The sequence below is a fragment of the Pelmatolapia mariae genome, linkage group LG7, assembly GCF_036321145.2.
Source record: "Pelmatolapia mariae isolate MD_Pm_ZW linkage group LG7, Pm_UMD_F_2, whole genome shotgun sequence".
Taxonomy (NCBI): Eukaryota; Metazoa; Chordata; class Actinopteri; order Cichliformes; family Cichlidae; genus Pelmatolapia; species Pelmatolapia mariae.
In genome coordinates, this window is record NC_086233.1 from 44,123,735 (window position 1) to 44,146,548 (window position 22,814).

The 22,814-nt window shown below is 37.4% G+C and overlaps 1 protein-coding gene across 1 annotated transcript in view; it reads left to right on the forward strand.

The window, feature by feature from the left end:
• Positions 1–9,005: 9,005 nt before the first annotated feature.
• The window catches only part of lingo1a (leucine rich repeat and Ig domain containing 1a), a 122,918-nt gene continuing 109,109 nt past the window's right edge, over positions 9,006–22,814 (forward strand). The window contains exon 1 of the mRNA XM_063479234.1: positions 9,006–9,353. The gene's annotated coding sequence lies outside the window, so the exon portion shown is untranslated. The remainder of the gene's footprint in view (positions 9,354–22,814) is intronic.

Sequence of the window (22,814 nt, forward strand, 5' to 3'; positions counted from 1 at the left end):
GTGGGTTCACCCGAAGCCTTGGCTGATTGTGACCTACACCCGTTTTCACACACATGTGATTGGGTAGAGGATCATTAGGGGCCAATGACCCTCTTGGGGACACTCCCATAGGGCTTAAAATCCGGGACTCTCCACCAATTGCTCTTAGAACTGAAGAAGCTCCTCTGATGAGAGGTGAAACATCTTCAAGCAACTTAAAGAAGTCCAGACGTTTTTTTCCAAGTTCCGTAATTTGTCCAAGTCAAAGTAAATTTTATTGTAATTTCTGCAGACGAGACGATTTCATGTAACCACGAGGGAACAGACTTTGCTATGAAACAATGAAATGTCTAGTTACTGTTGAGCCTCTGAAAAAGAGGTAAAATAAAATAAAAAATCTCAAAAGCTTATTCATTCACAGTTAATTCAATACTTTTGTTCAAAACCTTGAATAAAACCTGAAGGTCTCTATTTCAGATCACATCTTGTGTGTTTTATTTAAAATTTACTGTATATACAGATGCAAAATTACAAAAATTATGTTATTATCGAAAATATCCAACCTCTTACTAAAGCTAAATTTTCTTTTTCCCAAAGTCCTCTCAGTCCTAAATTTAGTCATTCTGAACTCTGATGGAGTTAGAGGTAAATAAGTCATTCAATATTACTGTAGTTGTAAAAAAGGGGATTATTCAATGTGAAAATTAACCTCAGCTAAATAGTTTCTACAGTTTTCCATTCATACACCCATTCACATATCACTGGCAATCTGAACGTTGGTGGCCAAACCATCAGGAATGTTTGGGATTTAATTTCTTTCTTAGCAACATTTGGACATGTTGAATGGAAGACCTGTGGACCTTCAGCCCCACAATCAGTGTGAGATTCCACTCTATCGTTAACAGAACTGAGACCATTACACAAATCACAACTTCTATAAAAACTAGCAGAACTGGTTAAGATGATGTTATAGTGAGAGCTGCAGTCATCCAGGGATAAACATTAATGAACAAATGTAACTGTTGTGTTAAGCAAGAAGTGCGTCCCAAAGTGTTAGATAGAATTCAACTTTTAAAGCAGACTATGACAATAAACAAAGGAAGCAAAGTACAACAATAAAACAAAGACTGCTGATTCAAATATAAACAATAAGAACACCAGGATACAACTGGGGAATGGCAATCTTTGATTTACAGCCAAACGTAAGAACAGGAGAAATCAATATCCAGCTAAAAGCAAATAAAACAAACATAAAAACGGCAGTTATTGAGCTGGAAAGCGAGCACAAGTATACAAAACGCCGTCTCAGAGTCCTTAAAGGATAGAAGACATGAAATTGCCCAGGTTTATAGCCAAGCTTCTCCTTTCTGTTTTGTGCCATCCCAGCAAGCTACATTACTTTATCCCCTGTGCTCTTTCGACCAGATCATTTTAATATATTATGTTGCTTGTTTATGTTGAGTAATACAATATATGCAAGGTTTATTCTGTCACTCTTCAGTGCCACCTGTGATCCCTGTGATCCCCCAAGGTGTAAATGTCTGCCAAACACACTCGTTTGCTCTGCGCCTATTGGAAAACAGTCCTATGGCGGATAGTGCCAAAAATCTGCGGTAATGGGCCCCAGGATAATGATTACTTTGAGTGATGGCATAATGAGGGCTTTATAAATATGCATAGGTCACAAGGGGTAGTAATATTGTGGATTATTAAAACTGTAGGGTAAGAGGTCAAGCTAATGAGAGGAAGCTGAGGGGGAAGGCACAGCCACTGACACAGAAATTAGCAAGGCCAGATGTCTGAAACATAGGTTGTTTTCAGACAATGGAAGAGTAAACTAATGCTTGCCAGCACTGCGAGGATAATACAAAAAGCCAGTGTTTCCAGTATTTGTTAAATCTACTCAAAGAATAGTTTCTCTCAGGAGATCTCAGTTTAGGGGGTTGGAAAAATAGATGGGGATTCAATAGGAACATTAGGTAGCTGTCACAAAGTCTTGGGAATAGGAATGGGTCTATATTTATTTTTAGCCAGCCTTCTGTTTAAGATTGTATTCTTATGCACATCTGGGGATTTTTGGAACCAGTACCTCTGTGATGTGGGCTAGATTTCCTTCAGTGTGTCAGAATGTCACCCTTCAACTTGGCTTTTTTATTAGAAAGACAGGGAGCTACATTTTCACAAGTGGCTCAGGTGATGAGCAAAAAGTATGTTTGTTAGTTTATCCAGCTCCTGTGATTTATATACATTTTGTACCACAGTCCAGGCAGTTCCCTCTCAACAGGCTTAATTTACTTAATAGGTGCGTAGAAATGTTCTTACCCTACACAAATAAGAAGAGCATATGCAAAATAAAACCTGCACACCAGACAGCTTTGTTCTTAATACCACGAGCATGTTAGTGAATGCCTTTCTAACTCAACAGGCACACTTACCTTCAGATGAAGTTGAGAAAGTGGGATGATGTAAGAGAGAAACATCCATGGGAAAAAGTCTCACTGAAGAAACCGAAACAATAGTGTTCAAGGAAAATGTGTACCTTTACAGAGTGTTTCCAAGAGATTAACAAATAGAGAGTCATAAATGATAAGAGGCGCAGCTCAGCGTGAAATAACAGAAGTTTTAAATAGAGTTTCCCCCCCCGAGAAACCGAAAGCAGCTAAAGTTTAAAAAAATAAAAATAAATGAAGTTTGGACATCAAAGTTGATTTGAAAAAAGGACTAACACACCATAAGAAAAAGAAGATAACAGGTAGAGAACAAGTGCTTTGCATAGAACAAAAGTTTAGTAATTTGATGATATTTATTAATTATTATTATTATTATTATTTTAGTCACTAACATCATATTAGCCATAAACTTGTTCAGTGCCATACAAATTATTCTTTAAGCTTTGTAAAGAATATTCCTATATGTTGACTTTTTAATAAACTGATTTATAAGTAAGGGTGTATTTATTTATTTATTTATTTAAAAGTGATATCTATTGCTCTGTTTTTTCTTTTAGATCTTTGTGTATTTCTCGAGATAGTGGCCTATCTTTTCTTCAAAAATAAACTTACAAAGAAAAAACTGCTGCACTTAAGATGTTTACAGTAGAATCATTACCATTAGGGTTGACTTAATATTCAGAAGGTTTGAGTGTTTTTTTTTATTGTTTAAGAAAAGTGTTCACATTTGATCATTGCACTATGTCAAGGTCTTTCTAGAAATTATAGGGTGCTGTGTGTGTGTGTGTGTGTGTGTGTGTGTGTGTGTGTGTGTGTGTGTGTGTGTGTGTGTGTGTGTGTGTGTGTGTGTTTTCCTGAGACTATTATTCTGAATTAAATAATTAATTGCTTGTGCAGGAGGTGAAATGGTATTGAATATGTATGATTCCTTGAAATATAGTTGGTGGCTTAGTGGATACATTTATAATAATTTGATAGCAGCATCTCAGTTTCTGTACATTTGAGATGTTGATGTTGACCCCACAGTCCAAATGTGCAGGTCAATTAAGTTTCTTCATTAAATATATTTACCTGCTATTGAAAGTTTGTCTGTTTGGCCGACAGACTTTAGTGATTGTGCTAAAGTGAAGAAAAAAAATACATAAAGGAGCTTGAATACAGAAAAATGCAACAGAAACACATCCAGTTTGACTGTGCAGCAAACTGCACCAAGTGGTAACTTGGACGTGTCTTTTTTCGCTTTTGGTTTCTTTACTGTACTAGACCCAATAAATGGAAGACAACATTCCCATTATCTGTGAATCTCAGTCACTGGATAGGAAAGACAGCGTCTATCCCGTATTCCAGTCTTGTTGTTTTTTCGATTTTATCAGTGAAGCAGTGATATTTCTCACAAGAGCAGAACAAATAATAAGGCCAAATGGGTGTGCTGACTAATCGATCCAGCACAAATTGCTGTGTGGGCAAAAATGATTATGACGCACTGTGCAACTGTATCAGGCAATTTCAAATAATCTACTTCTAATTTGTATTGTACATCATCATTGACAATGCATTTGCATTTTTAAAAGGCAATCTGCATAAGAATTCTTTTTTTACCTTGGTGTTTTGTCCTGTCAAAACTACAAACAAAGTAGCTTGTAGTTTATCTCTATTACCAAGGAGGCCTCAAAGATCAAAACCGTGTACTGTAGTAACACCTGGATGAAGAAATAAAACAAAAACAAAAACAAGTAGATTAAACAACATCAAATTTTACTATCCATTTTTTGTGTGCAGTTGTTACCACCAGCTAAGATCACATTAGTGCAATGCTTCAGTCCCTCTGTTAACTTAGAGCCTCTCAGCACAAGCAGCCGATACACAGCAATTTGTGAAGCTACTGAACCAAATACCAACCACATACTTCAGATCCACAGATTTCTTGATGCACACACATTCAGACAACATAGACCGTGTGATCTTTGTGGAAATTCAGGAGCTTAGTGCTTCTTGGGGTCACGGCGGTGTTGAGAGGGAAGAAATGTGGTCATGTGCAGAACTACAATTTTCCAGCTTTTCTTGAAGTGATATTTAATCATTTATGGCTGTGTATGGTTCACTACAAGCACTAACAATTTTCCATATGCCTGCAGTAAAATCTATTTGCCTACCAGAAATAAAGTACAAATCTTTTTTTTCCATTCGAGGTGCCCAGCTTATGCTAACGCAAAAGAGTGGAATGTACTGTGTGTGTAGGTCTCTGGGTGTTAGTATGCATTGCAGACACTGGCCTAAAATAACAGCTAATAATCAAATCGATATCCAAGCTTAGCACAATCTGCAAAAATTGATTTTACAAACACATCGGCAATTTCTGTTTGTCCTGTTGTTTATTAGTCATTACTGGGATAATGCTGGGATAAGTAATGTAATTTTATGATCTATCACACATTTATTTAATTTTAGGGGTTATTCTTTTTTGTCTAACATCAGAAAAAATTGTTGTCAATTACATCAATCCAAGAAAATCTTTTTTTTTGACCAGCACTCCAAAACCCAAGATATTCAGTTTACTCTCCCTTTTAATAACCATAAAAAGGCAAAATGGCTGCTAGTTTGTTGAACTATTGTTGGAAGCTTAAATTGAAAGTAAACTTGTAGGTTTGAACAATAATGTGTCCAAGAGAAAATAACATGTAAATATTTAGAAATAAAATTAAACAAACAAACAAAGCAAAAAACAAATGAAATGCAGACAATGTAGCAACTACAAAGAGGAAACCAGTGAAAACCAGTGACATCACGCCACCCTAATATACGTACTATTCCTTAAATAATGAACGCCCATTTGTAGCAGGTGAATTTTATCCATTTGAAATTTAGACAATCCACAGCAGAAAAACAGCCAATAAATATCAAAATGAGGATCGATTTCAAACGCATAAATCAGAAGATGAGCGAGCACTTTGCCAGATGCTTTCTTTTGATTTCCATGTACAGATAAAATCATCATTTCTAAGAAAAAGCTAAGCTGAGAGTCAGGGAAATATCAGCCAAGCGTAGGCTTTACATGGTCACACAATCATGACAACAGGGCCATGTTCAGCCCCGACAAAATGTTATTTAAATGGAAATTGTACTGTGTTGAACACACCCTTGTGTTACACAAGTGTCGCTTGCTGTGGCAGCTGAATCCCTTACGTGCTTTGCCTTTTTAAAACAGATGTTATATATTCATCACATATCAATCAATAAAAAGAACGCATAACAAAGAGATTAGAATCAAAACTTTGCTTTTTGATAAACCTTATAGTTAGGGCTGCAGGACTACACGTGCTGTACTGAGCACTTTTCCACTCACCTCCTTTCATTCCCCACATGTTTATATACCACTGAAGCATGTCATTACATTTTTGTCTTCTCTCTCCTTTGGTCTGTGCTTTGTCCTGTCTCCCTATGCCGTCTTTCTTCTTTTCTCTTTCTCCTCACCCCCAACCGTTCGGTTCTGCCGGAGGTTTCTTCCAGTTAAAAGGTTTTTTTTCTTCACACCTTTCCAAAGTGCTTGCTGATGGGTGGGGTCACTTATTGTTTTCTTCGGTCTTTACCTTAGACACAGTAAAGAAGAGGAGAATGCTATGCTGATTGCTGTACTGATAGGGTAGCAGCTTTTGGTGGATGTAGTGTGATGGCGTGGGGCAGCATCTCGGTCACTAGCAAAGCAAGGCTTGTCATCATTGGAGGCAATCTCAATGCAGTGAGACAACAAGATGAGATTCTGCAACCTGTGGCCATCCCATGTCTCCACAGTCTGGCACCAAGATGACAACACTCACCCCCACAGAGCAGGTTTTAAGAGAGACTACCTCCAGAATTTGGGAGTGGAGAGGATGGAATAGCCTGCCCGCAGTCTTGTTTGAAGATGAGGGTTGAAGAATAAGATGCCATCCCACAGCAATGTGTGACCAAGCTGGTGAGGTTGTTAAATTAATAAATTTAACAATTTTTTTGTTTCATCAGACTCCAATCATCCAATCTAATAAAAGACACCAAGCAAGAGTTAATAGCAGAATAAGCTGTTTGGCACCGGCAGAGAAGATTTGACATGTTTTTCATGTGCAAAACCCACATACTCAACTCTGCTGCTCAACCTACAAATACCTCCCTACAAATGTGGCACCATTTAACTAAAAACAAACAGACTTTCTAACAGTATAAGATTTATTTCCAAGAAGGATTGTTTCAACAAAGAAATCATCGACCAAACACAAATTTCCTTACTTTGTTTGCTAAGTTTATATTTTTTTTCCTTGGGTGAGAACTTTATGTCACAAGCAGTGTTCTGAGCTGCAGAAGGAAAATCAAATCCAGCCTATAACAAAGCAGTATAGAAGTCAGGGGTTGGTGGTGGGGTCTCTGCTGGTTATCATGACCTTTAAATGTAATCCTGACATTAATGTCTGTTGGGCTTGTTCTCTACAGCTATTCTAGTGAGTAACACGGTGACACAACATTACCTACATTAAAGGCTCATTGCACTTTAGCTCCTTCAATAGCAGAGCCTTTTGTTAATATTACACATACATCCAGTCAAGCCTGCAACAATGTGTGCAGTTGTCTAGCAAAAGCCGTGGAGCCATGATGGCAGGCTCTGCGGCGGCAGGCATGTGGTGATTTGTGTGCTAAATTAAATTTTATGTGTAATACACCCATGAATATCCATAGCATTAATTTACATATTCAGCGTGTGCATCTGGATTACCTTCCTCTGTTCCTAAACAAACATTTTTTTAAATTCTGACTTTTTTTATTGAAGACCTGCAATACTAACTTCCACAAATTAGCCTTAGCTGTGGTTTGTAATAAGCAACTAGCAACTGTTAACATGTTAAGATACTAAATCTTAGTATCGTAACTGTACTTGTGAGCATGCTGGCAGCTATAAGCTAAAAGCACTACTGCCCCTAGTGGCTCACAGAGCTGTTTCTGTAGGTGTCTATAAGCTAGAAGAAGGATAACAGGCTTTACTGCTGCAAAAGTATGATTAAGTGTAACAGTTTAGTTAACAGGAAGAACTGAATCCTTTCAATTAAAATCTCTCATATGAAGAATAAATATAAAAAGTACACATATATTATATAAATATAAAAAGTAAATAGTTATAATATAGTTTAATCATAAACATAGTAACTTTCACATTTTCTCATGCAACATAATTAAGAGAACTAATCTAGTAAACATTGTGTTATATGGGGAAAAACCAGAAAGTGTCCACTAAGATCAATAAATCTTAGTATGGAAGTTTGACAAGACAACATAAAACCATATTTTTATCTCCATATTTGTTTCTACCATGTATTTATCAGCTTCTTTCAGATCGCGCTGTAAAAGTCAGTCATTTTCATTACGCAAGGTCGACCAAAGATCCTCGACCGCTGAAATGCTTCAGTTGAAATCCATGGCTCCACTGAGGCAAGAGATATCTTGACAGAGCTCTACAACAAGCCCTCCATCCATCCACCACTACTTCTTAATCCTGTCTGTAAGCTCATTGCAGTGGGGTGTCCTGACCACTTATGCCACCCATACTCTTAACCCCTGCCTTGAAGTGTACGCCGATTTAGAGCATGAATCATCAGTGTAGGATTGTATAGAGTGAGTCATGTCAGCCGAGGGATGCCCGCTGCGTTTTTCAAAGAATGTGTTGGCGGAAATATTTCGCAATCTACGTGGTGGTTTGGACAATACTGGAGGACACATTCCTGTGAGGGCGATGACCCAAAGATAAATTTATCATGCCCAATTTCACTTTCATCTCGAGATGGTAGCGGGAATGCCACGTTGAAGAATACTGACGGTTGCTTTACTCAAATATAACTCAATGCTTGAACTTTGATTATATCTGACACATTTTTGACCCAATTGTGCAGTCTCAGATCAAATCTCCTGCTCTTTTCTCTGTGATTGTTAAAGCTTTGTATGTTATGCACTGTATACACTGCATGAGCATAAATCAAACTGCATCTACCGTCATAAACGGCAAACCCTAGTGAGAGCTGGAAGATGCTGTGAGTTGAGCTGCTGTAATAGTTGTTTGCAAAGTTAGTTGATATGGAGTTTGTTGATTCACTAGTCCACCCAGTCAGTTTTAGATATTGCCTATCTATTCATTGCATCAGCCTCCTCCCTTTCTCATCTTTCTCAGCCATCTTCCCAGCTTGTTTATCTGTCCGGCTCTGAGCAGGAGCAAAGGGCATTACTCAGCGCTCAGATGCACAAACAGATCTGATTAAAACAGCTTCCATGCTTTTCACTTTCATCCCCATATTTAGTTGTTTAACATCACCCACAGTGTATTCAGATGGAGATATGGTGAAATAATTTCATTAGCTCCTGCTGTTACATTTGTGCAGCTCACACTGCAATTCAGATTGAGGGCGAAATAAGGAGGAATGGAGAGACTCTTTGCTCCCCTCCCCTCTCTCAATCTCTCATCATGCTGCAGCTCCTCCCTCCACCTTGCCCCTCTCCAGATTCCCTGCTTTTCTCCGTCTCTCTCTTTCTCTGTCTCTATCCCTCCTTCGTTCTCCTCCAATCTTTCAGCCTAGCTGAGACTTACACAGGATACACCCTCCCTACGTGTTTGTATGTGTGCGATTCCCCGTGTGAACTGCATGTGTCAGTGTGTGCAGACATGTGGCTTCGCAGCTGACGGCAAGGACTCGTGAAGTGCTCAAGACTTGGATATCAGATCCTTCTCCTTATGCATATTTACCACATTTTTAACATCTCTCCAGAATCTTTCCATTAAAGAATCTCATTTTTCCTCCTCTTGAGGCAGCATCTCGATGGAATCTTCAACCCTTTCCCCAGTATACTGGATTTAATGAGCAGCCGCTGTGGAATGAAACAAGTAATTTTTGGATTTTCTTCATTAGAGCTCTGGTAAGGAGATCTGTCTCCATCTCACCCACTTACTCTCTTTCCACATATTTGTCTCCTTTCCTTGCACTTCATACCTTATTTACTTTTCACAACATATTGACAGGTGCAGGCAGCACAGATTATGGAATGGAGTGCAGTTAAATGATGCAGAGAAAGCTATTGAGGGCATGGAGAGGAGGTGAAATGTAAATAGGCTAGCTGGGTAGTATGAGCAGGCGTAGAAAAAGAAGCAGGGAACAAAAATGTGTGCCGACACCAGCGGTGTTGTCCGTGCTGTTAGAGGCTTGGGGGGGAAAAATGCTCCACTTGATACTTGCTATTGATCTGCTGTTATTTTCAGAACCAGACAAGTTTGCATGGTCTAAACTGTGAGTGATAGCATTAGTTTTAGCCGTTCAGAAATGCTGACAGGACAATACTTTGTAATAAGAAGAAGACAGTTTGTGATTCTAAGTGTAAAGAATTCATCACATTCAGTGCACTCAAATATATTCTCATGTATGCGGCCCCTTTTTTTCTGTTTATGCAACATGTATGTCTGTTTGCTAATGAAGGTGTGATACAACAAGGCAGGACTTGGATTCGATTCTTTGGATGTTTGCCTTCATACCTATATTCTAGTCAAGATATTCTTGGCGTGAACAAAGTGTGTGTGTGTGTGTGTGTGTGTGTGTGTGTGTGTGTGTGTGTGTGTGTGTGTGTGTGTGTGTGTGTGTGTGTGCATGCATGGTGGATTGGGGGGGGGGGCTTTGTGGCATGTTGATTTACCTGATTACCTTTATGCAATATCTAAGACTTAAAAAGTGATCAAGCATTCATTTAAATGATTCACTTGCAGATGTCCATGTATGACTTTTTTCTGTGTTGGTTATAAATTATCTTTAGCATTACATTACGCTAATCACAACTGGAAATCCTGTGTAAGCATCAGCAAAGCTGAGGCAGCTGTTTTGGACCCTTCTATAGGCTGGATGAGGCTCTTCTTTTTTTTAATCTTTTCACTGTTCCACTTTTACTCTTGTGTCTATAAACTCTGAACGGAGAGGAGCTATTGTTAGAAGGGAGAGGTGAGAGTAACCAAGAGAAAGCGTGTGCAGGGGAAGCTTACGTATAATGGTAGAGAAGACTGCTTGTGGAAGGCTGAAAAAGGGAGAGAACAAATGAGAGAGAATATAGTGGTGAAAGACTGACAGGAAGCCCGAGACAATAGATGACTGAGAAGGTGTGCGGATAAGCTAATAAGCCTCAGAAAGAGCTTTTAAAGCATGGAAACCTCTTTTGAGGCTCTTTTGGCAGAGGGTCAGTTTACAGAAATATCCACACTCTCCATAGGAAAACATGTGATAGATAGGCCAAGACCTGCATCTCGCATATGCCTGCCTACATTTCCTGTAAAGTACATCAATATTTATCACATTTCCCATTTCAGAGAAGAAACCGCGATAACGCCAGAGGATGGAAAAATAATAAAAGATAAATCAAATTACCCCACCTTGGGTAGACCTTCTGCTTCTGTTTCATTTATAATTCCTTTGCAGCACTTAGGCAAGGCAGGCTGTTACTGCTGCTTATTGAAAAACAGGTGCAGAACTGTGGCTCACATTTTATTTGATTGTATTGCACATCTTCTGTCATGCTGACAATGGTAATCAAAAATCATTTTTTTTTAAAATATATATTCAACCAGATTATTGGTGAGTATTGAAGCTGAGAAGTCTCCATGCATTACAAGTATGGATTTATGAGTTTTCAGATTGACAACAGGGATATGATTTTACTCAGTGAAGCTTTTAGAAGTGTTTTAGGGCTCATGAAAGACTGCATCCGGAACATATTCCAGGATGCATTACTGTTAAATGCTAAGCTGAAAAGTTAAAGGTTCAAAACTCCATATTTTCAAATAACATATTGATTGGTTTGTTTGGTAATTTTTAAATAGCCTCTCCCCATTTCTCTCATCCACACATACACACAAGCAGGGGATAGACTTAAATGTGGCTAGCAGGAGTCATTTTACCTTACTTGCCTGCAGTAAAAGCTTGTCATGCAGTGGATGACTTGCATCCAAGAGTGACTCATGCTGCCCAAGAAAGCTTCTCCACCCACAGCAAAGAAGTCCTGATACTGCCCATCACCAAATGAGAAATTAACAACTCATTTTTCCTCAAATTTCACGGCAGTTATTCTCAAGTCCATTATAGCAAATACCAGTTATTACTGATGTGGTTTCATGATTTACCATGATCCATGAAATGAAGTTGGCAAATTAGTTGCAGCAATTGATAGCTAATTGTGTCCGTAGTGGTGGACTAGCATTGAAAAGTTGTGTGAATTGGAGCTTCTCATCCAAGTGTACTCTCTAGCTAGACCCAATTTAGCACTTCTGCTACATGAAAAGGTGGTTAGAGCTGTTTTGAACGCTAAATACTAACTGGAGTTTGTGTGTAAATATAAAACTCTCAAAATGATAATCATAACTAAATGCAGTCAGTCATATTTTCAGTCAGACACTTTTACTCATGACCTAAAGCCATACAATATCCAGGCCTGTTAGATAAACATTAGTAACCAATAATCACACATTTTTACAAGAAAGAAATGAGTGGTAGCTTAATAAGACTTTTGCACACTGCTGTAAATCATTATCTTTAATAACCATCCAGTAAAAGACAACCTTTACAGTTTGTTTATTGGCACTATAACAGTGAATGACCAGCAAACAAACCTAATGAACTCCTAACAGACTAAAATAGATTTTAGGTGTATATTCAAAGTCTTGCCTGTTTGATTGTGACTAATCAAAACATTGTGACACAGATTAAAACACCAGTTTTACTATAAAATAAAGAAAAATGTATTTAACTTGTCTAACATAATAATCTTATCTACTCTTAATTTTATCAGTGCAGGCATATTTCAGTGTATTCATAGTGGTATAAATCTGATATGAGTCAGACATTAAAATGTAAGGCTATTAGCCATAGATACCTGATTTTGGGAATAATAACACAGGTACAGTAATCATTAAGGCTGCTATTATTTTTGAAAAATGAGACTAACTGTGTTTTCTCTGCTGTGCTCGTAGAGAAAACACAACACTGAAATCTGCAGGGTTTCTTACTGCTGTTATTTGATGTTAAAGTCATTTATCTATTATAATGAGCTCTGATGAGTTGTAATGAGTCCTACTCTCAACACTACCTTCCCCCATGACAGTCTTTTTTGCATTGTAGTTGACATAGATACGGAAATATGATATCAGCCTTCATTTCTTAAATAAATCTTTAATTTTTACTTTTGTTTTACTATCGTTTTGTCGATAGCGTTTGTCTCCACTCTTCTTGATGTGCTCACATGAGTCTATAAATGTAGTTCACAGCAGCTTGATGTTAAGGATATTACTCAGCAATTGTCCAGGAAGGATGAACGCACACTATCCCTTCTCTTCCCCTTCTAAGTTTTTTTTGGCTTGCTGAGTAAATATAAATCTTTTAAACTGGAAATTGTATAAATATTTTCTATATTTTGTTGCATCACTAGGCCAACATTTGATCCTTGTTTGTTACAGTTTTGGCACATGATTCACCAATCCCTGACCTCACTTCCTTCTCCGTTGACCCCCTTTAAAAAAAGAAAGAAAGAAAGAAAGAAAGAGAAATAATACTTGAGATATACTGCACATATGGAAAAATAACTCAGTTGTAAATCACTTGTAAGGTTTGGCATTTTTGTTTCTGTTGATGATGACTTAAGCTATTGATTATGACTCTGCATTAATAGCCCTGTCCCTTCATTCATCCAACTGATATAGAGCAATACCTAGACCATTACATCACTACAGATTGGGCTTTTTTTTTCCCATCCTTGTCACATGCTGAACATTTTGGAATTTATAACCATGAATGCATTGAAACAATATTGCATTAGAGTCATCTTAAATTTAATTTGCCTCAATATAGTTTCATGTCAGCATTGCCACATTTACCTGGCCTTTACGACTCAGACATGTGGGCTACATAAGCACACAAACACAAGGTCAGGCTTGCGACTTGTGCATTCTTACAAATCGATGTATGTGTGGGGGGCTACATAGATACATCATTAACTTAAATTGAGAGAAAACAGTTCGAGAGTATTTCTAAAAGTTGTTTTTATTTTAATTTGGAGGTAACAGAAATATATATTTGCATAGACTTCATCAGCCAGTGTTTGTCAGGGGAAGATATAGACAAGCTTTTTTTCTTCATACTTGTAGCTGGGAATGATATAGATGATGTGTCTCTCTGTCTTATCAGTATTAGTATTTTGTGGATGTGTCATTTTGGCAGGGTTTTTTGCATTATGTGGGGCGGATCGTGTTACATTAATAAGTGTGTCCCTCTCCTGATATTGCAACTCACCAAGTGCACTGTATATTAGGGCTGGGCCATATCATACCGTTCACGGTAATACCGGTATAACGTTGGGCAACGACAAGAAAATGAAATATCGCGATAGAATATGGGTAAAACGCGCATGCGCAGTGCCTTTGTTTTCATTTGCACATGGCAGAAAAAGCATGACGGCAACGGAGAATGAGAAGGGCGAAAGTGGATCGTTGAATGAAACGGATGAACCAGAATTGGTTTGTAAAAATTCTGCAACTTCAGTGCTGTGGAACTGGTTTAGCTTTCGTCCGTCAGATACACAACAAAGCATTATTTTTGGTAGAGCGTGCTAGCAGTCCGTCGTTATTACCGTGTGTTTTGGAAAATACGGCACACTTAAAATCAATCCTTTGATTTTTCTGAAAATCGACAGTGCCCCTTATAATCCCGTGTGCCTTATGTATGAGTTCTGGTTGTGTTTACTGACCTCTAAACGATTTTATGTGGTACACGGCGCTCGAAAATCTGTCAAATGTTTTAGTACGACTTTGCTAAGCTTCGAAGCCGCACCGCTTGATGGATTGTTGGAGCATTACGGCTATCGTAGGCAGGAGCCTCGCGGAGTGATACGTACTGTGCTTCAACATAATATTACCGTAATGTGTGTGTATAACCTCTTTTTAAGTTTTGTGGATATTATACATGGTTATGCTGAGGATATGTCGGCCAATTTACACTGGAAATGCCTTTTGGTTAAACTGTCAGCACGGAATTTGCATTTGCACTGTTAAATTTTTATATAAGTTTAATGCACATAAAAAAACAGCTGCTTGTTTAAGTGAAAATACATTGATGTGGGTTTTTTTTTTTTTTGCACTAATAAAGTTGTGGAGTTGTAAAGTATTTTGTCTAGTGTCAATTATATTGTTATCACAAACTTTCATATTCTCACCTCTCCCTGTATATCGTGATCAATATTTCTGGTCATATCGCCCTGCTCTACTGTATATTATCAGTTTAATTAAAGTTTGGCTAAAAAAATCATTACATCTTAGACTGAATTTTCATTTGGTATAATTTAGGAACTGCATGACATGATCATCAAATTTAATCTACTTCTGAAGAATCTAATTTCACCTCTTGAAAGAAGCCTGGCCTCCATTAAAACAAGAAAAAAAAAAAGCCATGTACATTGTAATTACTGTGACACAACACATTGCTGAATTTGCTGGTAATAATATAGTTTCTCCTGTACTGTATATATACCCAGAAAATGGAAGCGGATGAGTCAACACTGCTTGTGTTCACAATGGAAAACGGAAGCATTATCTTTCTTCTTTCTATGTCACACAGTGAACTGTAGTTTTTAAGACTAAACCATAGCCGAATGAAACTGCTTCCAGGAGAAAGTGGGGAGATATACCTATGGAAAAATCCAGATTTTTGTACATGAATGCTTTGACTGATATATTTTCAGAGGTATAACTTTAAATCACCTTTGATTTTTATTTAGCAAAATATTAAGCATTTACTTTCATCATTTAGGGCAAACAACACTTCTTTAACTTCAGTAGAGTGTCTCTGATTCCTGGCACACATAGCAAAACACCTACAAAATTTGGGAGGAGGTTAGGTTTGACAAATACTACATGTCCATCTACTGTAGATGCTCCCAGCATTTTGCAAAGGATGTAACTGCAGGGATTGTGTAGGATTTTGTAGCTGGTAGAATTGAAATGTTCACTGAATGCTCAAATTAAGTAGAAAGGCACCATATGAGTATTTAAAATTTACACTGTTATGTTGTATCATTGAAAAGGCCATTATATTCATTGTCTTTTCCTCTAGGAACACAAATAACTGCGAAAAACAAGCAATTTTACCAGACTGGAGTTAACTTGTTGCTCAGCTGAAACTGTATACTGAAAGAGTGGCATAGTTTGCCTTAGTCAAATAGTAGAAAAATTAAATAGTTGCCAAGTAACAGATTTTCTCTTAATTTAATTTCATATTTTCTTCCCTGTGATGCTTGGCTTAGCCCAGCATCAATTTGCATTTGTCAAAAAAGCACGGGACCAAACATCAGAGTCAATTTCTGAGACCAGTTTATGCACGATCTCTGACATGCATTTGAGCATTGAGATTTCCACACCTGTTAGGCAATACAATGTGAAACATGATCCAGTCTTAATATGTGGAATATTTTTCTGTCACCACAGGTATTTATTGCAGACAACTGCCATCCATCATCTTTGAAGAAAAGTGAGTTTTTTAGCATCTATTGAGCAATTCCTGCATCATTTCCTCCTCCCAAGCATACTGAAGTCTGCACTATGATCAACATCAGCTGAGAGTGAAAACATAGGCTAAATCAAACTGGCAATATTTGCAATCATTGTGGATGATGCACACAGTTTTATTTTTGGATCAGTGCTTAAGAAAATATGTATGTATACATGCAAAATGTGAAAGTCAGTGTTTTACCTAATCGTTTCTAACTGTCAAGACCACAGTATCGTGGAACATAAATAGTAGTGCTGAGCAGGGGTAGAATGAGATTTAGAAGATAAGGACTACCCTTGCTTGTTTTTCACATTCAGTATAAGGAGGGACCAACAAATTCATGTAGTTAACTTGATGACATTTTGTTATATATGGTACATATATATTTTCACTTTCACAGCCAAATTGTTACCATTCACCTGAGCAAGTGGAATGTTTCAGACTGAAACAAAAAAGCAACACAAAAAAAATTTAATTAGGCTGATGGTGGCCTAAATAGCCAGCAGTGTCTAGGTACATTTTAAAAGATTTCAAGAAAAACAAGTGTCCAAACTTGCTTTTTTTTGTTTGTTTTTTTTCCAAGACCATCCTGTGTCATCACTGTTGCATTCTGGCCAGTGCTTTACACTCATTTTCTAGGTAAAGCATGTCAAACCCTCGACCTCTGGGCAACCACTTTCAAATGCAAGGTGATTGCAGAGGTTGGGTGATGGGGGACAACCTGTCTCCAAACAGTCACAGTCCAACTAAGACTGACTGCAGTCACTCGTTGACAAACTGACAAAGGATTGCAGATAATTACCTTTTAATGTCAATTTCTGTGTCTCATAGACAACAAAGATTTTTTTTCCAGTTTATCTTACTCATTCACATATCATAAATAGACTACATATAATTGAAAACGTGACCCCATTCGATTGTAAACTGCTAACAGACTGCCAGTCCCCCTGATTGTGATTTTATTAGTGTCTTGATGAACCAAAGTCCCTTTGAGCTGACTGTAGGAAACAAGGCAACAAAGGCAACAAGATTGCAAGTCATTTGTACTACCAATAACTGTGTTTAAAATGGCAGTACATCTCACTTTCCATGGTTACAAATTATTCATGACAATGTTTTATCCTTAAACTGATCTCAATAAATAGTTTTGGACAAATTTCAAGTGCCTAAAGCCTCGATACACCAGTGGTCTACCCACACAGGCATTTCCACTAACAGTGCCTGATTATATCTCTATTCAGGACTGTGTAGGTGTTTAAAGACATGCTTATTTAACAGCTTCATCTCTCTGCTATTAGTTTCTCTGCACCTGTTGGGTGCACCTGGTGGATGTTTTACACCTTCATGAATGTGATTAGTACATGGACTTTATTGGTATCACTTAATTTTAGTCATTGCATAACTCATGACCACCTGAGTCTAATTGTCTATAATAAAACAAAAAACACCTGTGTCCAACATGCTTTGAAACAAATTTAGGTTTATCAGTTCTTTGCAGTCCACCTTGTCTGTCTTCATCTTGCAGCAATTTAGGTTTTAATTGTATGGTACCGTGGGAGAGTTCAGCAGTGTATATGAAATGTATCACATTCGTATGATAATAATTTAACATACCAGACACCATATAAGAAACTGCAATTGACACTTTCTGGCCAAGAGTCTAGTCTTTTGGGTGTGATTTCATAGCAGAGTTTCTTTTTCCTTTGGAGGAAGCTCCAGAGATTTTTGCCTGATAGTTTATGCAGTCTGTAGTTGGTTCTCACCAGCTTCAAATTAGGCTATATGTATGCAGTTTGCAGTTGGTGAACAGCATCTAAAAGTATTTCTAAGGTATTTCATGAACAGTCTTGTTTACATTGGGCACATATTGGTGCTATGTACATATATCACAGAAGACTTAAAGCAGTTTCTTTTTTTTGTAACATGCAGTGTGGTGAATGTGCATATGCATGTGCTGAAAGCATGTCTGGTTGCACATGTTAGTAGTTTACATTTGTAAATTGGTGCCATCACTACCTGGGACCACTGATCTATATATGATGGCATTAACATGCACTTTACTACTCATTATCTTCTTCAGCAAGTAGTAAACGTTGTCAGCAGTTGCCAAAAGAAGATTTAGTTAGAGGGGAGGCGCAGGTAGTGGAAGGGAGTGTGTATTTCAGTCTTCCGATATAATGACATTAAATGGACCAGGCTCAGGTCAGCTTTCCACATTTAAGCTAAATTGGAAAGGACCATCACAGCAGTGGGATAAGTGCCACTGGTGAACAAGTAGAGATCTAACAGTGAAGGGGGGTTTGAGAGTATTATTACTGACAGAACTCCATGTTGTTTCAGAAAAACATTATTCTGTAGACTGTAAAAGAATAACAAATACATACACAGCTGGTCTTCTTTAAAAGAAAAAGAATAATAACTGTGAAGGTTGTGTTTTTCATTTTAAAAGTTACCATTACAGGTCAACAGACCTAATTCCCTGAGGGGCGGTGGACTAAGCACATTAAAAAATGCATTCCCCTCAAAAACACTCTCGCTCATCACATTTTGAACAAAATAACACTGTCATCGTCCTTTGGTGTCCCATTTTATTGCCATATTTACCCTTTTAACATAACATAGGGGTTTAAATCCTGTCCTGGATCACTGCTTTAGAGTTTTAGACTTTTCACTCTTGCTGTTTACATAGGCTTATGGGCAGTAAGTAATAGTTTCCCTTTCACAATGTTAATTTCCTGTGAGAAGTTAGACTACTTCTAGATACAGCAAACAAATGCCATGCTATCAAGTTTTCTGCAAAAGGAGGATCACTCTGTTAAAATGGAACAGCAAGAGGTCCTGACCAACTCTCAGTATAGGATGATTACACTGTGATCAAGGCTCACACCACAAGCCTAGGTGAATCACTGGTAATGAGTAGTTACCAGTGATTCTGACTTATATATCTGACTTCAGTGATAAATAAGCCACTTTCAACTGCTTTCTTGACACAAGAGGTCACCACAACAGGCAGTTCCACATGTTTGATCTGGCAGAGTTTTACACCGGTTGTCCATCCTGGCACAACCGTAAAGGGGGATTTGTGTCTCAGGCTGGAATCAAACCATCAGCATTCTACTTGCTAAGCAAATGTGCTAACCGCTACACTGCCTAATAATAATAATAACAATAATAATAACAGCAAAACCTGAGTTGAATTGATTTTGTTAAACAAAATTAATGCAGAAGAATGGCCACAGCATATTGGTATTCTATAAGGCTTACCTACCCAGCTCTCTAAACCAGAGCCGACATTTAATTTGCAACCAAAATGAGGTGAACTTTGTGTGAAGCGGGTCATTTTACTGCTGTAATCGAGGTGCCCCCGCTTTGCTCTTAATCTGACTTCCACTATATGAGAGGACACAACCGCGTGTGCGCGTGTGAGAGAGTGTAGAAAATTGTTTTCAATAATAAGTAATGAGAGTGAATTCTCAAATAGTTATGAACGGGAATCCGAGCCAGACAACTTAAAGACAACGTGAAAGCACATTCGGAGCAACTTTCTTTCGTAATTCTCGCTATATTTCAAGTTCAAACACAAGCATGTGCCCGAACAAGTGTGGAGAAATCATTACAGCAGGAGCAGAAAGTGGACGAAACCCTCAAGGTGCAGAGAGAGAGAGGAGGAAGAGAGAAAGCAATAACACTGTGTCCCTTTAATGTTGTAGCTTTCAACATGGCGAAGCTACAGTGTTTGTAGCATTTATAGATGTTACCTTTCAGTGATTGGTGTGAAATAGTGCAAAATGCTGAATAATTCTCCCAACTGGATATTAGGACTTTAATCCCTTATATGTTGGCTAAGCTTTAAGATTACTTATGTTAGTATCTTAAGATTATAAAATGTTGTTTTGCTTCAACTTCTTAACATTCATTGTGATATTGTGCTACAATTGCACTTTCAATTTGATGCCAGAAACTGGCTGGAAAATGATTTTTAGATGTTCCTCCTGGGCATTTTTTTTCCTTTTTAGTGCATCTCTACTTTCTTCTAGGTCAGGCTAATGAATAAATTTTTGTCACACATCTTCACGGATCACACAGTTTTTTTCTTTTGTGTTTATTTTGTTTTATTTATTTTCATGGCTGTATTATAAATGTTGCAGTTTTTTAAAACAGAGAAAAATTCTTAATAATTGAATTCAACAAGTGGAGTTAAATCTAATCACTGAAAAATAATTGCTGTAAAAGGAAAAACAGTGGATGACCCCTTGATACTAGTATAACGAAGAGTAGTCTCAGCACATATAATGGCTAGAAACAAACAAAAAGGGTTGCTCATACTGTAGCTTCTGTATTTAGAGAAGTCAAGATGAATAAACCAGTCACAACATATTCTTCATGTTCTTGCTGTACATTTTGTATCTGAACTGTAAGCTAATTGTTTCTGGTCCAATCTTATCTTCTAACTGTAGCTACACACAACACACACTTCTTGCTGACAGCGGTTACGTTAAAGCACAGATACGCAATCTCTTCTAAACTACTGCAGTACCAGTCACAAGCTTGAACACATTCACCCATGCTGTACTTTACATTTTTGAGAAAATTGTCTTTTTGAAATTTCTCTGAAGTTGTTGCATACCTTTGAAACCACTTACTGCTGCATATAGTGTAGCCATACACCTCTATCAATACATATGTTTTATCACCTCAGGAAGAAGGAAAGGCAATATAACACATGCTGGGTATGCAGTCATTTAAGTGCATATTTTTCTCATACACTCACACACAAATTGTATTTACAGGGTTTTTTTAACGTGTAAATGAGCATGCTCACTCGTGTGTTTCAAATTGTTTTACTTTTGTATTCAAAATTTTGTAATTGTAATAGAAACTCGCTACAGGAAGGAAGTAGAACACGGACCAAAACCTTACAATTACTGATACTACCAATGCAACATTTAATTTTTTAAACTAGCTTAATCTCATGTTAGATCAAGTTCTGGGCAAATCAGCAGTCTTTGTGCTTTAATTCTACTTCTCTCCTGCAGCATGCACATGCACAGCAATCATCTAATTACTTCAGATAATTCATTCAATAAACATTTGCTATTGATGGCTGAGCAAAAAGAAAGACCTGCTGGTTCCAAATTATTCTGTGATGATTAGATACATTCAGAAGCAGCTAATCAATAATATATTTATCTCATGAATTATAACTCCTCCCTACATGAGAATATATCAGCTATATTTAGGAATAACTAGATACTGTTAGTTTTGTTTGTCCTGAAGGTTGTGTTATTTGTGTTAGACTAGAAATAAATTGACAACATGCCTTTTAAATAATAAAGTACAATATTTTTCTCAATTAATACAAACTGATTTTTCTGTTTAAGATTTTTAGATATGCATTTTTTTCCAAGCAAGACATCTTGTCCTGACTTACATAATAGCATGCTCTTCTAGCTCATTATAAACACCAGTGACCTCAATGTATTCTTATTTACACAAAATATCTGTGTCTGGCAGCTGCAGTGGCCCAATTTTCTGGTAAAAATCATCAAAGTTGCATCTCATCTCAAAGCTACTGCAAACAGATGGACTATCTTTTACCATAGGGAACAGGTTTAACACATCACCAGGGTTTTCCTTGGTCTTTGTAGATTTTGCTGCTGAAGAGGATGCAGCTTTTACTACCTTCTTTAAGTGATATCCTTTATCACTTGCCTTTTTTCAATGATTTTCACAAATCTGGAATAGAGGGATGGTGTTAAATTTGCACTGCAAGTCGTGTCGTGTATGCACTGAATTTGAAATTATTTAATTAATCAAATCCTCCACTTGCAGCAATTTGCTGTCTTTACCAAGAAAACATCCAATAGGAAGTTAGTTTCAAAAGAATTTGAAAAGAACTACTGTCACAAGACTGAAAGGCCGGTACCAGAAACTGGACTCAAGTGCAGGAACCCAGAGCAGAGACAGCAGAACGTTTTACAATATTTATTTCAAAGTGTGGCAAAAACAAAGGCAACAAAACGTTGCGAGGCCCAGTTAACGTGTCTAGGTGGACGTGGATTTAGAAGAGGGGAATTGTGCCAGAGATGCAGACTGGAACATGGCAGTTAAGCAGTCACACTGAGGATTATATGTATTAATTAATACATAACTGTTACTCACACTTTGTGAATATGTATTAATGAGTCAGGTGCTTACTCATCATTCAACAGTGCTCATGCACTATCATACTTATGAAGGGTCATGTTCAGTAACTTTATAACAAATATTTTAGCCTTTACATCAAATAATTTTTTGCGTTACATAAAAAACTTTATTGATTGATTTCTAAATCTGTATCTAGGGATGTTTTTATTTTTTATTTTGAAACTTATTTCCCCCCCTGTAATGTAATGTCAGAATGGTTTATGTTCTAGTCAGGAACTAATCTAAGTTTTTTCTTCACCATGTTATTTAATACAATTGTGAAAACAAGTTGTAGTTTTCATAGAACTCTATCCAGTCCAATGAAGAAGTAAGTACACCCTATGATTCAGTAGAACCACCTTTAGCAATAATAACTTGAAGCAATCATTTTCTGTATGACTTCAGCTTTTACATTATTGCAGAGGAACTTTGGAGTTCTCTTTACAACATTACTTCGGGACACTGAGGTTTGCATTTGAGGTATTTCTTTTGCATAACTCTATTAAAGTCCTGCCATAGTGTTTCAGGTGCACAGGCCCTGTGGCTGCAAAACAGTACAGAATCATCACCCACCTCTGTGCTTCACAGTTGGTATGAGGTGTTTGTGCCGATATATTGTGTTTGG